The 18,205-nt window shown below is 54.7% G+C and overlaps 1 protein-coding gene across 1 annotated transcript in view; it reads left to right on the top strand.

Moving 5' to 3' along the window:
* Positions 1 to 8,534: 8,534 nt before the first annotated feature.
* FRMD1 (FERM domain containing 1) overlaps positions 8,535 to 18,205 on the top strand; it is a 43,677-nt gene continuing 34,006 nt past the window's right edge. Inside the window, exon 1 of the mRNA XM_063623797.1 lies at positions 8,535 to 8,641. The gene's annotated coding sequence lies outside the window, so the exon portion shown is untranslated. The remainder of the gene's footprint in view (positions 8,642 to 18,205) is intronic.

Raw genomic sequence — 18,205 nt, 5'->3', positions numbered from 1 at the left:
CAGCGTCTGGAGCCCTTAGGGTGGGAGCATTCAGTAACAGGCATCTTATTCATCCTGAAGGCATCGCTGTGCAACATAGCACATCTTAAAAACTTAGCTCCATCAATTAAAAAATACATATAGTCATTATAATACAGGTAGCCAGAAAGGCACAGTGCATATACTACCGTGGTGCCCGTCTATCACAGACGGTGTTCTTAAAGCTTTGCAGTTGAGTGACTGCATATCTGTTACCTGGGCACTTGCTGACTTCCCAAGGCTGCGTTACTGAAATCTCCCCACTCTAGATTTCAGCATAGAGAAGAATTCCATCTGGCTTGATTCCGAGCTCAGTGAAACCTCAGACACTGGTTCCCACTTCCTGCTATTCTTTATTTGATAAGAAGACAATTCAGTGGGGTCTCCGTCCTTGCCAGTCACTCCACCTTGGGCATGTGGAAAGCTTGGCTTCATCTCCCTAATGCGGTGCTTAAATTTCACTTTGAGCTCTTTCCATTGGAACAAGAGCACTTAACAGTATTTGATGGCATTGATAATGTCACTTTGCTGCTGAGCTGGAACTGTCACCCTACATGGCTGGCGGGGCCCATAGAAAAGGTAAAGTGAGGCATCCCTCATCACCGATGCAGGGCCAGCTGCCTGTTAGGCCTGAGTGCCATCAGCTGGCGGCAGATTCTTACAGTGAATATCTTGGCTCAGGTGGGTCAGAAGGCAAGTATGTTCCTAGAAAATATGGCCAGAAAGTCAATCTGCTCTGGGAGAAACCAGGGCCCTCCACCCGTGGATCAGTGCTGCGAACTCCTGCATTTACCCTGGAAACAAGCAGCTTGCATCACATTAGCCTGGAAAATGGTCTTTCCTCCCTCCCTCTGCTCTGCTCTTCCTCCCTTTGACCCTGGTCCTGGTGACAGCAGCCCCAATCTCGAAATAAAGAATCACCTGTCCTAGGGATGTATCACACAGGTTGAACTCTGTCTTCTCCCAAAAGAGCTGATGTCCTAACCCCCAGGACTTCAGGATGTGTCCTTGCTTGGAAATGGGGTCATTTCAGAGATGTAATTAGTTAAGATGAGGACACTTGGAATAGGGTGGGTGCTTAATTCAATATGATGGTGTCCTCATTAGAGAGGAAACGAGACAGAGACTCACAGACAGGACCACCCGTGATGGGAAGGTGGAGCTTGGACCAGCGTGTCTGCAAGCCAGAGAGGACCAAGCATTGCCAGCAATGCCAGGAACCAGGAAGAGGCAAGAAGGATCCTCTCCAGAGATTCGGGGAGCGCAGCCCTGCCCACACCGTGGCTTTGGGCTCCAGCCTCCAGAGCTGCGGGACAGTAGAGTTCCACTGTCTTAAGCTGCCGGGTTTGTGACCCTTTGTCACCGCAGCCCTTAAGAAACTGATGTCGTGGGCAATTCGCTGCGGCTTGTGTCTGTGAGGCAAAAAGCCAAGCCCTCCACACGAGGCCAGGTGTCCCCTGGAACACTCAAGGATGGGGCATTGTTTATTGACTTTTTGGAAGGAGAAGTGTAACCCCCTCTCTCTCCAGTTTAAGCCACACCCTAGCTGTCTACTGGAGGCTGGCCAAGGTGCCTACTACCACCCTGAGCAACTCCCCTCCAGGGGCCTTGGACACATGAGGAGGGCACAGTCTCCTGAAGCTCATGGCTCCAGACAAAGTGGACCATCACTGAACCTGGCCCATGTCCCACAGAGTGAACTGGCCCTAACGGTTCCAGAGCTCCCGTATTCCTCCTTCCCTCCCTCCCCGTCTCTTTCTCAAGAACACGGGGGCAAATGCGAGAGCCTTTTCAAAGCTGGATCACTATGAAAATTATCTTCACGAAATGTTCTAGAGGCATGCCTCTACCTTTCAAGACAATATTTGCAAAGACTCAGAAGGTTGCTGTAGTTAATAAAAACATTTTGTACTTTACTAATCAAAACTGAGTTTGCAAAATCTTGCTTCATTTAAGATTTAAAATCTTAATCTTAAGTTTGATTTGCTTAAATGTTAATTTTGATTTGTTTAAATTTGATTTTGATTTAAACAGTTACATTTTGAGGTGAGATTAACAAATTAGTAATTAGAAAGAAAACACTGCTCACATTCTGTTACTAAATGTTAAACTCACACAAAATTTTTAATCTTCCAGACCTAGTGCAATGAAGAAATGGTGAAAACAGTTACATATTTCCTGGGAACAGAAATATATGGCTGGATGTTTTCCAACTATTCAAAGCTTCCCTCAGTCACGAAGGGAACTGGCCTATGCCGACAGCATTTGGAACAAGCTGCAGGTGGGTAATATAAATATAAGCAGGTGAATATCACCAGGACACTCCACATCCTGACTGTGTCAACCTGACCCAGTGCTGGGAAGAGAGCTCTCTCAAACCCCTACCAGCTTCCACATTTATTTTTAAGAAAGGTCAGCATGAAATGTTCTCAGAGATTTTTATTAGGCAAATAATTGGATTTTTGTCACACAGAAGCCTTATTGTGTTGGGGTGAGAGAATGCCTGACTCACAACACAAAAATTCAGAATTAATGGCAAGTGGGTTCTTGTTGGACTAAATTTGCAAATGTCCCCTGAGGGGATGCTCAGATCAGAGTGGGCGCCTCGGGCATCCTGCCAGCAGCTATTCGGGTGCAGGGCGCCACGTGGGAAATACGGGGTCCAGCTTGGCCAGGCCTCAGGGGTCTGCAGATTCCCACTTCTCATGGTCCTCCCCCACTCCTCAACTACCTTGTTTTTTGTTTTTGTTTTTGTTTTTTTAGACTGAGTCTTGCTCTATCGCCCGGGCTGGAGCGCAGTGGTGCAATCTCAGCTCACTGCAACCTCCACCTCCCAGGTTCAAGCGATTACCCTGCCTCAGCCTCCCGAGTAGCTGGGATTACAGGCACCCACCACCACGCCCGGCTAATTTTTGTATTTGTAGTAGAGACAGGGTTTCACCATGTTGGCCAGGCTGGTCTCGAACTCCTGACCTCAAATGATCTGCCTGCCTCGGCCTCCCAGGGTGCTGGGATTACAGGTGTGAACCACCACGCCCAGCCCCTTGTTTTTAAATTCTGCTTAAACACAGCTCATAGGGTGGTGTTATGTTACTTGCCTGTCACCCAGCAAAAACATCCCGCAAACGACAAAGAAGAAAACTTTTGTTACTAAAGGAATGGCAAAGAAATAATAATTCTGACATTTGCAAATTGTTGAGGAAATAACTCATGATTTTTCAAATTACTGGATTGTTAGTGCTATGCAGTGAGAAACTTTTGTGAAAATTCCAGCCATCAGGAATGACTTCAGACCTGCTCCATCTCACAACAGACGAGCTCCTACAGCCTGCTTGTTAGCGATGTGTGAGAGGAACATGTTTCCTTCATATGTTTCTCCCTGTAACATGGCCTTCAGTGGTGGGTGCAGGAAACTGTGTTTGGAAAGACTTTAAGTTGTTTTGATGTTGTCTTTTAAAAATGAAAGGGGGAAATTTTCTCCCAGGAGCCACCAGACCTGACCCAGCACCCGCATGGAGGGTCTGGCACAGTCCCACCCTTGTCGCTCCTCCCTCCTCCATTCCTCCCCCTCCTTCCTTCACGTGTCCTCCCTCCCGCAGAGATCAACCCCAGCTGAAGCACAGCAGCCTCTGCCATTCACATCTTCTTCCACCCCTGCAGGAAGGGTGCCACCTGCCCAGGCTCCCTCTGCCTGGCTGGAACCTGCCTATGGCCCAGGGAGCAACCATCAGACAAAACCCTCAGACAGCCCCATCACTGTCTATTAACTCATCTTCAAGTCTTCAAAATGCCCCCCTCTCTACTCCTCCCCCACCCCACCCTTTTTTTTTTTTTTTTTTTTTTTTGAGACAAGGTCTGGCTCTTGAGGAGAGCAAAGATTGCCTGGCGAGCATCAAGCAGGCCATCCAGAGACAGCACTCCTTATCTGAGAAGTTCAGAAGCTGTCAGGCTTCCCTGTTATCTAAAGCCAGCATCTGGTTCCAAGCCTCTTTCCAATAATTCATCAGTAACTAGGATTTCTTTACATCTCTAGAATGCATGTGTGTTGAAACTCACTGGGCAACTCTTGCTGACGTCAGGGCACCAGAACGTCTACAGATGTAGTCATTTATCACGACCTCCGTGGCTAGTGTGGCCCAAATTACCCTCAGTTTATCACGACCTCTATGACTAGTGTGGCCCAAATTACCCTCAGTTTATCATGACCTTCATGGCTAGTGTGGCCCAAATTACCCTCAGCTCCTGCTTTAAGGTCCATAAATGCCCCTAAGAAAAATCGACCTTTGAACGCTCTGTCCCTTCACTGAGACCCTCACTGCACTCCTCTGCAGCGTTTTCTTTCTCCTAAAACTCCTTTTTCAAACCTATGCTGTTGTCTGTAAATTCTTACTACCTACCACACACGAGCTGACTGTTTTTTGATACTAGGGCTCTGACACCTCTCCTGGCAGCTCTGTCGCCCAGCCTGGAGTGCAGTGACGCCTCAGCCTCCTGAGTAGCTGGGACTACAGGCGTGAGCCACCACGCCCTGCTAATTTTTGTATTTTTCTGTAGAGACAGGGTCTCACCATGTTTCCCAGGCTGGTCTCAAACTCCTGGGCTCGAGCAATCCACCGCCTCGGCCTCCCAAGTGCTGAGATTACAGGCATGAGCCTCCGCACCCAGCCAATTCCTCCCGCTAACACTTATTCACAGGGACACACACCCGTGGTAGCTAAAAGTACAACATCCGACTCCCACTTTTCTAATAGGCTTTATTTTTTTTTGAGCAGTTTTAGGTTCACCGAAAAATTGTGCAGAAAGTACAGTTCCCATGTACCCCTCTCTGCACCCCAACTTCCCTTATTCTTGACATCCTGTGTGGCTATAGCACAGCTGTCCTCACTGGTGAGCTGACATTGAGACGCGGTTGCTGACTGAACTCCTCAGTACACACTGGGGCTGTCTCCGTGTGCGCATCCCTGGGTTCCAACAAACATACAATGGCACGTCTCTACCACGATCGTGTCACAGGCGAGAGTTCCACTGCCCTAAAAATCCTCTCTTCTCCACCTATGTATCCTTTCCTCTCCCCAAGTCCCTGGCAAACACTGATCTTTTCCCCATTTCCATCTTTTTGCTTTTTCTAGAACGTCACGTCCTTGGAATAATGCCGTTGGAAGCATTTTCAGGCCGGCTTCCTCCACTGAATGGGCCCTGCCAGGAAGGCTCCTCCTCACCTTCCCGTGCTCCGTGGCTCCGCCCCTTCGGCTGCCGCACAGCGCCCCATTATTTGGGGGTCCCACGGTTTATCCATTCACCTCCTGAAGGGCATCAGGGTTGCTTGCAAGTTTGGCAATAATGCACAAAGCTGCTATAAACAGCCACATGAAGGTTTTTCTGGATCTAAGTGTTCATTTCCTTGGGGTAAATACCAAGGACTGTGATTGGTGGATCCTGTAGTCAGAGTACGTTTAGTCTCCTGAGATGCTGCCAAACTGTCTTCCAAAGTGGCTGTGCCATTTTGCCTTCCCACCAGCCATGAGTGAGAGTTCCTGTAGCTGCCCTTTAAAAAGCAAGACACCAAAAACAAACAAAAAAATCTCTTCACAACTGTTCCATTGAAGAGAAAACTCTCAGGGTGAGGCGTGGCAGCCAAGGCCAGTGACAGGAACATGGACTTCGGGTGGGTGTGGTCCAAAGACAAAGCTGACATTCAGAGAAGGGCAACGGGCAGCCTTTTAATGCCACAAAATACAACACACCTGGGGCCAAATTTTACTGCAGAAGTTCTCCCCGGGGGGGAAACTGACACAGGTGCTTTGGGGCGAGTTACTCAAGAAGCTGCTAGAGACCAGATGATTGACAGTGAGAGGCTGCACCTCTCCTGGCTGCAGCAGGTGTGAAGATCTAGGCTGCTGGCTCCTGGTCCTAAAGCTCTGCTCCATTTGCAGCCAAAAATCGAACACACGGAAACCCGCCTTGTTTCCTAGAATTAAAGCGTTTACTCTTCAGCAAGGTTGTTTTCATTTTTTTGTTAATTCTTATTATACAAATAACTATTCGTTTTAAAAATCAACAAGCAAAAAAAAAAAAAAAAAAAAAAAACCTGGACATCTTACTCCTTTTGATATATTTTAATATATTTCCCTCCAGACATTTTTCTTTGTAAATATTAAAACATAATTTTTACAAATTGTCTTCCTTGTCTTCTCCATTAAAATTTGAAGTGATATCCTTGTCCTCTTCCTTTTCCCCAGACATAAATATTTTTCTTTTTCTAGGGAGAAAGAAGCATTAAACTCCCAATCCGAACGGTCAAGGGCCATTTGCTGTTTTATTATACAAATGTCACATAAGACGAACCCTCACACCAGGGAACCACGTCTCCAGGTGGGTGGCATCACGGCAGCACCAGCAGCTGTTATTCTAGCACCTTCTGGACACATGAGGATTGACGAGTTGTGTGTCCTGTAAGTTAGACCAGGCAGGGCCACTGCTGCCGAGTCGTTGTGACACTGAAGAGGCTCCCGAGTTAAATCCCAATTCGCTCTCTCCATCAAGTCGCTGCTGCCATGTGTGATAACTCTGCATACACTGACGCACTTATGTACTGGACATCAGCAATATCTGGCATTTCACCACCCTTTTCACAAAGTAACCTCGTAGTTCTCACATGCAGGTCATTTTGTGGCAATGCAGAGAAAAAAGAGATCTACAAGGGAAAGAGGCAACACTGAGATGTGATTCAAAGATGAGATCAGAGCCAGCTCCAAACAGCAGGCAGGCTGTCATCCGGGGCTATGTGGAGGACTGAGTCCACTCGGCCCCATCTCCACAGGGGACAGGACCAGACGCAACGAAGGAGCAAGGGCCCCACGGAGATCAGAGTGGACCAAGAGTAGGCTCACTGCCTGGGTGAAAGGTGTGACGAAGAGGCTGCTTCCAGACTACCAGGGCAGGTGAATACGGAAGTCGTCACCTGTCTGCTGCCAGCTTATAAATAAACACAAAAAGCAAAAATCACCCAGGGCAGATACACAACACCCAGGCACCATGACATCAAGCCCATCTTAGTTTCTGGCTCCTGCTGGTCTGTGACCTCTTGACTCAACCCTCGAGCTCTTTGCCACCCAGTGGTCCTCATTGTGCAAGTGTGTGGACGGCATGAACCACCTTCATTTAAATGGTGCATTCCTCTGTTCCTGCTGGAGTGCAGAAGGAAGAGGAGGAGAAAGGAATTAAATCCACGCAGCAGCTACTTCCCCTAAGGCAAGGTGCCAGGTATGCAGACATGATTGAATGGAGTGGGAGGACTCTACTGAGCTGCTGTATTTGATCCGGGCCCTGATACATGAATTATTCATTCCGCCAAGAACTCTCCAGTGCCAGCAGCTCTTGGAGGTGCTTGGGTTTCAGCAGTAAACAAAATAGATAAAAAAATCTGCCCTGCTGGCACTTAAATTCTAACCCGGGGAGGCTGTCAAAATGAACGGCTACATAGTATCATATGGTGGAAGATCGGCATTGAAGGAAAACTGTGAACATATGAGGCCTGGGGCAGGGGGAGGAAGGGGAAGGAGAAATCCGAACCAGGACGGTAGAGAAGCGCCCTGAGCCGTGATGCCGGGCGGCCTGGAACCTGGTTCCCCAGAGCCTCAGAACACAGCCAAGGCTGGGCTCTGGGCGCTCCGCCTCAGGGGTCGGGAATGACGCCCTCTCTCTCTTTCTTTGCTCTCTCTCAATCCGCAGCGTGCCTGGGGCCTCTGCACTTGCTGGTCCTCAATTTGGGACCCCCGACTTCCTCCAAATATCCAAGAGGCCTCCTCCCTCCCTCCTAAAGGTGTCTGCCCAAATGTCACTCTCCGACGGGGCAAATCGCCCTGGGCCAGTGAAGCTTCAACTGCCCTCCTGGGCGGTGGGGTCTGGTTTTGCATGGAGATAACATCCACCCCTTCCTAGAGCTCCACCGCGGCGTCGTCTTCCCGCTCCCGGGGCTGGAACTGCCCCATCACCCGCGCAAACCCCGGGACCATCCCCTCCCCGCCACTGTCCCCCAGGGCAGGTCTCCCCTCTGCGTCCGCGCTGCCCGCCCAGGGTCCACGGACAACGCAGGCAGCGATGGCTCCAAATGCATGCCGCCGTTCCGAGTGGGCTGTCCAGGCCGTGAGGTCCGGGGAGAAACCCGGCAGCGGGGTCGCCAGCAGCCTGCAGGGCGCGGAACCCGGTGCGTCTGCGCAGGGGGCGGCCCATTTGGGGTGGGTGGCGCGATCGCCTCTGCAAGGCTGGGACGCTGCAGCCCGGGGCCGGGCAATCGGGGGGCGTGACCCGGGCATGGAGCGACCCTCCGGACTGGGCTACCCCTGGGACAGGCAACTCTGGGGCCGTGCGACCTCCAGGACAGGTCAACCCTCGAGACCCTGCACGGCCCGCGGTCCTGCCGGGGAGGGTCGGCTGGGCGGGGAGGGGGCGGGCAGCGCCGGCCAATCCGGAGCCCGGGCCGCGTCACCCTCCGGGATCACCGCTGCCTCCCCACGTGGTCCTACCCGGAGGGCACAAGAGCCGCAGCCGCTCCTACACCGCAGGCGGGACCACGGCTCGGAGCCTGGAGCCGGACGAGGAGCCGGACCTCGGCCCCCCGAAGGTGAGCGCTTGGGTCTCCGCGGGCGGGGTGCGCCCTTCTCCAGCCACCGCCCCCGGGCGAGGGGACCCCGGAGGCGGGGAGTGGCGCGAACTGTCGAGTTTCAGGGGTTGCGTCCCAGGGCTCGGAGCGGAGCGCAGGGGCCAGGCGGCTTCCGCTGTCGTCCCCTCGGGGTTTCCAGGACTGAGGCCGGGTCTGGGAGGACCCGCCTGCCCACGGGGCTCCCTGCCCCGCGCTAAGTGCACCCTGCCTGCCTTCTGGAAGGAGCCCCGGCCCTCTCCCCCCGCCCCCACTTCTCCCCACTTCCCCCCCACCTCCCCCCTCCCTCCCTACCTCCCTCCCTCCCTACCTCCCACTATTTCCCCCCATCTCTCCCCACCTCCCTTCCAGTCCAACACCCTCCCCTTCCCCTGTCCCCTCCCCCAGCCTCCTGTCTGCCCTCCCTGCGGCTCTGCGCTCAGAAGCAGGTGCTGGCCAAGGGAACCAGAAGCTCTGCCTGCCTTTACCCCCTTCCCCACCCCACCCTCACCCTGGTGTGGGCTGGAATTTGGTTTTTGGAGCGTGTTTCTAGAGGGCTTTGGACCCTGAAAGGTGCCCACACAGGCCTGGAGGATCCTGGAGTCAGGCTCTGCTCCTGCCTTCTACAAACCAAGTTTTCTCCTCTCCCAGCAGCCCTCCTAGCTGTGGCTGCTTCCAGAGCCAAAAGGCCGGCACCTGAGAATGAGGTACCGCCAGTGCTCGGAGCAGGAGGTGCAGACCCTGGCCAGGGTGCAGGTTTGAGTGATTTGTGTGCTGCAGGGGCAGGAACAGACATCAGGTCACAAAATGACATCTAAGCATTTAATTACCAAAGTGAAGACATCCTCACCTTTGTTCCATGAGGTCGTCCAAAGCTCCCCCTTTCTCCCCTCTTTGAAAGTAAGGCTGGAGTAGGAGGTGAGCGAACGTGGGAGCAGGACCTCCAGAAGGGTCTGGAAGTGTCCGTAAGAGTCTGGAAGGGCCTAGGTGGTGATGTTTCCTGAGTAGACTGAGTAGGGGTGGTGGGGAAGGGGAGCCGTCGCTGGGCAGCCCTAAATCCTGCCTCTCCCCACCCATGCCACTTCTCCCCACCCATGCCACCTCTCCCCACCCATGCCACTTCAGAACTTCAGCCCTTCTCTGTGGGACCTCCCTGCCCCCGCCCCCCCCCCACCCCATTAAGTGTTAAGGAAAAGACAACTGAAAACCAAAGTGGGCTGCGCCTTCACCTACCCCAGGTGCTCCTGCGGGCCAGGGCAGGTGCAGTCTGTCTTTCTGGAGAAAGAGGCAGACAGAACAGGAGCTGGGGAGGAGCTGTCCCCAGCACCAGCCACTCCAGGTGGGGCAGGGGAGTGCAGCCTGGTTGGCCGGGGGCACAGGGGGCTCTGTTAGTCGTCCCCCACTCAGCATCATTTGTGTCTCCTTTATCCCCCGTGGGCTTTAGAAGGATTCTCTGGTGCCCAGGATTGCAGCACAAGAAGTCACCACGCACCCTGGGCTTGATCACGCAATGGGGAGGTCTCTTGAGACTCAGGATGCATTACAGGGCCCCTTCCAGTCTCTGGGCATGGCTGGAATGGCCTGGTGGGCTTGTATGAGCTCCACAGTTCGGAACACATACCCCGGAGGTGAGCGGGGGTCCAGACCCATGGAGAAGTTTCTAGAGACAGCCAAGTGGTCATCGGGGTACCAATTCTCTAGGATTCTGGCCTGGCCCCTGTCAGACCCCTTCAGATATGAACTTGAACTTGAACTCAGGAAACCTTAGGCCCCGAGAAGACTAAGGAAGTCGGGAACCTGAGGACCGCAGGGTGTTCTCTGCAGGACGCAGCAGGAAATGTCTCCCTGAAAGCCAGGCCAGGTGGGGATGCCTGTCTCCGAGACCCAGTTTAGCCAGGACGCACCGGCTCTGCATTGACTGTCTTTGGTGAAGTTCCTCCGCTGAGGCCCCACGGCTCCTCCTAAGCACCTGGCGAGGGGCTGCATCTCATTTCTTCCGGAGAGGGGGTTCCCAGACTCAGCCTCACAGATCACTGCTTTCCCTCGGAGGAGCTCTGTTCGGCCCCTGCTAAGGGAGGGGCTTCGGCCTCTCAGGGGTTCCCTCACTTCCTGCAAGTACAGCGACCACCTCGCATAGCTAAGGAGGCACTGGAGCTGTCCGCTTATCCACACTGTCACTCGCGGCTTCTAAGCTTTTAAAGTTGGTGTTGGGAGGGGTGGCAGGGCAAGGTTGTTTACAACGCAGATTTTGTCTGATGTTTCACAATTTTACTTGTTGTTTTAGAAGCAGTAGGGTCATTTTCTTGACATGTACAAGGTGTCTGTTTGGAAGGCATATTCTAAAAGTACAGTGGCTTCCCAAGCCACACGAACTTCCCCACCCAGAGTGGGGAAAAAGCCTTGAGCTTTGTCCGAAGCGTCTTCACTGAGATGCGGACCAGGGCTTTGGATTTGATGGGAATTTTGCCTTCAGTTTTGAAAATGGCTGTATTTTGAACAGGCTCAGGGCTCCCCTCCTCAGAGGTGGACCCCAGGCCTGTCTTGCCTGGGTCAATGTCAGGTGGTGTCTGTCCCAGTGCAGCCATCACTGCAGCCACGGTCACCCTGCCTGGGCTGCTCTCCCGTCCCCTTGAGCATGTGGGGGAGGCACCAGGCCAGGGGCAGCGGGGGCCGTTGCTGTTGCTTTTGGCGGGGTCGGTGAGACCTCACCTCTCCTAGGGTCCCTCCGGGAACGTTTGGGGGAGCACCAGGTGACAATGGCCATGGCCCCAGGTGGAATGGTGTTGGGGGTCCCATCAAACATCAGGAGTTCTTTCGGTGTTGCCTGGGCTGGGAGCACCCATGAGTTCAGCACAGGATCTGCCTGGGCGCCGGTCACCAGGGCTGGTTGGGGGTCATTATCCATGGGAGAGGTGTTGCTGGCCCCACACTCGTCGCCCAGGGTGCCAGAAGCTGAGGGCCCACAAGGCTGGGGGCCGGGCCGGGTGGGATCCTTCAGTCCATGTGGCCTACAGGGTACAGCCCCCGCCCCGGGCAGGCATCCCTGCTCCTCCTGTCCATGACTGGAGCCGGTGGCTCACCCAGACCCTGTCTCTCTTCCATCCCAACCCCACCCAGGGAGGGAGAGCAGGCGCAGGCTCGGTGGGGGGAGTGCCACTTGGAAGGCAGCACTGGGGCTGGAAGGTCACTTCTTTCTTTGAACAAATATTTATAGAGCCAGGGTGGGCAGTGAGCAGGAGTGCGCCATCTCTGCTTCCGTCTCCTGCCACCCGCTGCCCAGTGGGCAGGCAGCCTGCAGCAGATTATCGTGGGCATGAGTGACACGGCACAGCGCCAGGTGCTCTGGGAGCCATGTGGAACCATTTGCCTTTCAAGGTCAGACATTCAAATGACAATGGGGCCTGCTGATAAACCCCTCCTAGGCCAAACATATTATAAGTGCAGAAATGCATTTGATTCCCTGATAAACCCACTGTTAAGTCCAAATTTCCTAAGTGGAACAATTAGTCAGAGTCCATCTGTGTTTATGGAGTGGTGGCTGCCTGCTGGGGTGTCCTGGGCCTGGGACGGTGAGCACAGCACACAGTGGCAGACGGACTGGGGGTGGACAGCAGGAGGGGCCTGGGCCCAGTTGAAGACTTCCAAATAGGCCATTGCCTCTCACGAGTGTTCAAGACCGCTGGGACAGCCAGATGGGGGGGAGGGCACAGTCAAAAGAGGGAGAGGCTGCTGTGTCTGCAGCCCAGCAGGAGAGCTGGGGTCAGCAGAGACCCAGGGTGGACAGTGGAACTGGCCAGGGAGGGCTTTGCTGCGAGGGAGGGTGGTCTTGCCCCCATTGGGCTCCATGTTCTGGAGAGGGCAGAGGTGCAGGCACTTCCCCCGTGCTCTCCACTGGGTGCCCCCAACCAAGCCTCAGGAGCCCACCTGGCCCCACCTGTCCCATCAGTGGGGCTGGGGCTGCCTGGTGCAGGGCTGTGTGCCCCACCAATGACCCACGGCCATTGGTGCATCATGGAGCTGTATGCTGGTCAGCACTGGCTGCCAAAATGTCACATCCCAAGCCAGCACCATGCAGGGTGTCGTGTGGGGAGGGTGGCCTGGCGGCCTCACACTTTCTACTGTGGACACGCTGGGGCATGGTGTCCCAGTCGCGTGTGAACTGTGTTCTAATGGTGGTGATGAAACACGTGGAGCAGCCGGTGGAGTGTGGCCAGGTGCTCTGGGCTCAGCAGGCTGAGCTGGGCTCTGGTCTCGGCTCACAGAGGTGTTGGGACCCGGGGCAGTGTGCAAGAACCTTGCAGGTTACAGCAGGAATTAGGAAGAGGTGACAGTAAAGCACCTGTCCCAGCTCTGCTCCACATAGAAGATGCAAAATACATGGAAATGGAGCCTCTTCTGGGGTCTTACCTGTGGACTCCCCCACCCTCCGCCCTCCAGGGAGCTTCCCCATCCCCCGCACAGGAGTCAAAGCGATTGTCACTGGCGCTGAACTCATAGGATGAATCTTCGTCTTGCTGCCTTTGTGCCCCTAGGCCTGGAGACTTCTGTGTCCCAGAGTCGGTGCACAATTTTGTTTTGTGAGTGAACGAGTCGGAGATCAGCTAGGTCCTGGCCTTCACCCGGCAGCCCACACTCAAAAGCCCCGCCCCCTCCATCCCTCGACCGGCCTCCATGGCCAGAGCCGCCGGCCCACTGCTCTGATGCCACCTAGGAAGGGAAACATATCCTAACAGGAGGCTTCAGAGCATCTGGCCAGTGTTCCTGATAAGGCCGAGGAGCCGTGAAGGCAACAACTGCCACCTCTCCCCTTCCTGGGAGCCGGGCTCAGGGCACCCACCCCAGTTCCTGGTGGGCCAGCCCTGTGTGGCCTGGACATCCCCTAGAGTCACATCAGCTCCCATCAGCAGGGTGCCCATTGATGACCCGAAGACCCAGGCATCTGAATGTGGGCAGCACACTGGCCCGGACCCCAGTGTCAGGATCAGCCTGGGCCCTTGTCTGTCTGCCCAGTGGCTGCTGCGCACCCGAGGTCTTGCCAGGGGACTGGCTTGTTCATCTGATCAACCAGTCCTGCTAAGAGGTGCCGGCGGCCCAGCCTTCCCGACTAGGAAGTGGGAGTGAGGAGCTGGCCTTTCCCCACCTGAAACCAGCCAGGGGTCCTCCTCTTCCACTGTCCTTGCCTCAGGCCTAGAGTTACCAGCATTGCCAGCTCCAAGCTGATGGCTTCCCCTTCATCCAGGTGCACGTGTTGAAGTTACTGTGTCTTAGAACTCTTCCATTTGGGCTCTTGTGGAAAGAGGGTGCCTGCTTCTCAGTGCGGGCGCCGGAGACGGGAGCTCTCGGGGCTGGGCCATCCTTGCGGTGTTCTGTGTGCTGCCAGATGCACGGTTCTTGGTACACTTCAAGGGCCTGGAGAAACCACATCTGTGCCTGGAAACCGGACCAGGCCTGTGGACTTCAGATAAAGTGAAGGCGCCGGCCCCCGCCGGCCCCCAACCCCAAACAGTTGTGTTGTCCTTAAATGTAGCAAAATTAAATGGATGGCGGCGTGTGGGGTTTTAAAACTTAACCAGGTAGCGCTGATTGGAGGTTCGCATATTTTAAATTGTTTTGGTGCCTTTCCATGAATAACACAATTTGGGTCAATGGTTTCCTTCAAGACTCTGGAAACGTATAGGGCACCTTCCTGGCTGCTCTTCTGGGTTTGTGGAGGGAGATCAGGCAGGAGGCCCATTACTCCATCCATGTCGCTGAGCATTTGTGTCTGAATCCTGGGCCCTGGGCCTGCTCCCCAGCGACAGGTGCCAGGTCCCGGGAGGCCTGGTAGGGAGCAGTTCAGGGCTGTGACAAAGGCCCCTCTGGGGCTCTGGCTGAGCGCACAGACAGAAGGACAGTCAGAGGACCCTGGTCCAAAGCCGGGGGCTGCCAGGGGTCTGGCAGGGGCTGGGTGGCTGCATTCACTCTGTGGTGGGTGTAGAGGCTGAGAGGAGACTTGCTTTGTCCACGAGGGCAGGAAGGCCCAGGTCAGGCTTGCATCTCACTGACCTCTGTGAGCAGCTAACAGGTCAGCTCCGTGCTCCCGCTGCCTGTGTGGTCCATTGTGCCCGTCGGGGGAAGATGCTTCTTTTGGGCATTGGAAACTGCCACAGAACCTGGGACGGGCAAGTGCTGTCCCCAGCATCTTGCCAGGTGGGCTCCGTGCTCTGTCCCCGGCGGCTCAGGCACCACGCTGCTGTGGTCACTCGGTGCCCCTTCTACAGTTTCCCCGATTTTTAAATTCATGATGTGAAGTACAGAAAAAACAGTCACTCTCCCTTCTGTTAGATGAGCCTTTGTCAAGTCTCTCTAAACACACAGGGGTAACTCCACTCTCTGTTGAGGGTCTAGGACGCCTCTGATCCCTTGCACCCCTTGTGCAGGCACCAGGGCGTCCTTGGGCCCAGAGCTTGCTCTGGCCCCTGAGGACACTGGACCTGCCCTAGGGCTCCAGTCCCTGGTGAGTTACAGAAGGGGTTGTGGCGAGGGAGGGGCCGGTAGAAGTAGCACCTGGCCGAGTACTTTGGTTCTTGTTTCTGTAATTGTTTCTTGGGCAATTTTTGTTTTGTTTTGTTTTGTTTATTGAGACAGAGTTTTATGCTTGCTGCCCAGGCTGGAGTGCAATGACTCTATCTCAGCTCACTGCAACCTCCTCCTCCTGGGTTGAAGCGATTCTCCTGCCTCAGCCTCCAGAGTAGCTGGGAATACAGGCACCCGTCTTGGGCAATTTTTTTATTCCTCTTGGGCCTCGGTTTCCTCCAACTGTTAAATGGGGGTAATGTAAACCCTTTGCTCGATGCGACTCTGTGTGAACCCATCTGGAAAAGGTGTAAGCACCTTCACCCCGTTCCCCAGCTGTTCTGCCTTCGCTGAGAGTTGGGGACAGTGGAACCACTCTGAATGGCTGGCACCGAGAGTAAGCCCTGGTGTCACCACGGACTCTGGGTGACGGTGGCGAGTCAACAAAGGCTCATTGATTGTAACCTATGCACCACTAAGTGGGGGAGGCCATGTGTGGGTGGGGAAGACCATGTGTGGGTGGGGGGAGACCATGTGTGGGTGGGGGGAGACCACGTGTGGGTGGGGGAGGCCGTGTGTGGGTGGGGGGAGGCCATGTGTGGGTGGGGGGGGACCATGTGTGGGTGGGGGTATGCCATGTGTGGGTTGGGGAGACCATGTGTGGGTGGGGGAGGCCGTGTGTGGGTGGGGGGAGGCCATGTGTGGGTGGGGGAGACCATGTGTGGGTGGGGGAGACCATGTGTGGGTGGGGGGATGCCATGTGTGGGTGGGGGGAGACCATGTGTGTGTGGGGGGGAGACCATGTGTGTGTGTGGGGAGACCATGTGTGGGTGGGGGGGGATGCCATGTGTGGGTGGGGGGAGACCATGTGTGGGTGGGAGGATGCCATGTGTGGGTGGGGGGAGACCATGTGTGGGTGGGGGGATGCCATGTGTGGGTGGGGGGATGCCATGTGTGGGTGGGGGGAGACCATGTGTGGGTGGGGGAGACCATGTGTGGGTGGGGGGATGCCATGTGTGGGTGGGGGAGACCATGTGTGGGTGGGGGGATGCCATGTGTGGGTGGGGAAGGCCATGTGTGGGTGGGGGCAGGGAGCACATGGGAGCTCTCTGCACCTTCCTCTCAATCTTGCTATGAACCTAAAACTATTCTAAAAAATAAAATCTATTTTTAAAAACACACAGCTTGCCTGGGAAGAGGGGCAGGTGGACAGAACAGAGCGGGCCAGGCCTTGCTGGGCAGGGAGGGTTTCCCGAGCTGGCCAAGCTGGAGAGGGGGTAGCTGCTGGGTCATCTGCTAGGGAGAGTCTGGAGAAGCACAGGGGTCAGCCGAGGTCGAAGGTCCCTTATAAGCATCCCACACGGAACATCAAGCCCTGAGGGCTGCTGTTTAGAATCACCACACCAAACCAACCACAGAGCAAAGAAACAAAAAAAACCCAGGTCTCATTTCACCTCCAACAAACAAGTTGCTCCCTGCTGGAGTCCACCTGTGCCAGAACCCACCTTGCTTCTAAGGAAGAGGCAGAAAGTGCTGATCACTTCGGAGAAGCCGCTGTCCCTCTGCTGCTCAGAGGGTCTAATCATAAAGGTCATGTTTATCCTGCTCTGGACATGTGCTCAGTGGACAGTCTCCGAATAGTTCCAGAGGTTTTCTGGCCTCTAATCCCCGTGGTCTGCCTGCGCAAAACTCTGAGCACCTCATTAGAGGTTCCGTACAAAGACTGAGTTTGCCTTGATTTAAATTCCTAGGATGCTGCCGGGCCTCGGGCAAGTGGGAGCCCCGGGCTTGGTCCGGGAAGCCTGAGTCTCCTGTGAAAGTTCAGCGAATGTCTACACTGCAGGCTGCTTGTCAGGTCTGCGGCGACATTTCCGCAGGGCTGGTGTGGCCGAGTATGAGGTGGGGCCGGTCAGCTCATAGCCATCGGTGGTGCTTGCTGACAGGCTGGGCTGTGGATGTTTGATGAATGATGACCGTGACCTTGACTTCTGAGAGCTCTGGATCCCAGGACCTGTTTTCAGTGACCTAACTGATATGGCTGAGCTGTGTCCCACCCAAGGTTATTTCCTTGAACTTTCATCATCCCCATGTGTGGTGGGAGGGACCCGGTGGGAGGTCACTGAATCGCGGGGGCGAGTTTTTCCCGTGCTGTTCTCCTGATAGTGAAAAAGCCTCACAGGATCTGATGGTTTTATAAAGGGGAGTTCCCCTGCACACGCCCTCTTGCCTGCTGCCATGGAAGCTATCTCTTTGCTCCTCCTTCACCTTTCACCATGACTGTGAGGCTTCCTCAGCCATGTGGAACTGTGAGTCCTCTAAACCTCTGTCCTTTATAAAGTACCCATTCCCGGGCATGTCTTTATGAGCAGCGTGAGAACTGACTGATACACCGACGTTGTGTGCATGTCCGGGGTCACGGCTGCCTCTGTCCTCTCGTCCTTGGCCAGGCCTGCTCACAGGGTGGCTGCCACAGAGGTCACCCTGGTGGTCACTGGATTGGGACAGTGTCTTAGTCCTTTCAGGATGCTGTAGCAAAATCCCACAGACCAGGAGCTTAAACAATAGACACTGGGTCCTCAAAGTCTGGAGGCTTGAAGCCTGAGATCCAGGCACCGGGCAATTTGGTGTGTGGTGAGGGCTGCTGCCTTGCTGACGGCACCTTATTGCAGTGTCCTCACATGATGAAGGGGCGGAGGGTCTCTCTGGGTCTCTCTTGTAAAGGGCACTAACCCCATTCCTGAGGCCCTGCCCCCATGGCCACATCACCTCCCAAAAGCCCGCCTCCTAACACCGTCCCCCTCGGGTGAGAATTTCCACATGCGAATTTGGGGGACAGAGACCTTCAGTCCAGAACAGCCCAGTGTGCATTTGTTCAGTGAGTCTGTATGAAGAACACTTTGCAAAGTCCTGGAGATGCACAAGGACTGTGGAGTGGAAGAGCTGCTGTGACACCGAGCAGGACACATGATAGACAAATAAGGAAGACCATCCTGG

Source organism: Symphalangus syndactylus, chromosome 2, assembly GCF_028878055.3.
Source record: "Symphalangus syndactylus isolate Jambi chromosome 2, NHGRI_mSymSyn1-v2.1_pri, whole genome shotgun sequence".
In the NCBI taxonomy this organism is placed as follows: Eukaryota; Metazoa; Chordata; class Mammalia; order Primates; family Hylobatidae; genus Symphalangus; species Symphalangus syndactylus.
This window is presented reverse-complemented; position numbering and strand designations above follow the sequence as displayed.